This window comes from Poecilia reticulata, linkage group LG2, assembly GCF_000633615.1.
Source record: "Poecilia reticulata strain Guanapo linkage group LG2, Guppy_female_1.0+MT, whole genome shotgun sequence".
Lineage (NCBI taxonomy): Eukaryota > Metazoa > Chordata > Actinopteri > Cyprinodontiformes > Poeciliidae > Poecilia > Poecilia reticulata.
In genome coordinates this window covers 25,050,241-25,050,484 of record NC_024332.1, presented here as the reverse complement: position 1 = coordinate 25,050,484, position 244 = coordinate 25,050,241, and positions in this window count along the sequence as shown.

The following is a 244-nucleotide window of genomic DNA, read 5'->3' as shown; positions in this document are numbered from 1 at the left end:
GCTTGAACTTTTTCACATTTTGTCACATAAGCAACATCTAATCGCGAGTGATACGCCAAGAAGGATATGTGGCTGTCGAGGCATTTTTGAAGAGAAAACTTAAAAGTGCGGTAGGAATATTCAGTCCTCTTCACTCTGATATCCCGTGAAGATTCATTGAAGACTTCTGAAGCCAGACTTGTAAAACAAAACCATGGCAATACACACTTCTTCTCAAGAGGGAACTGAAATAGTACAATTAAAG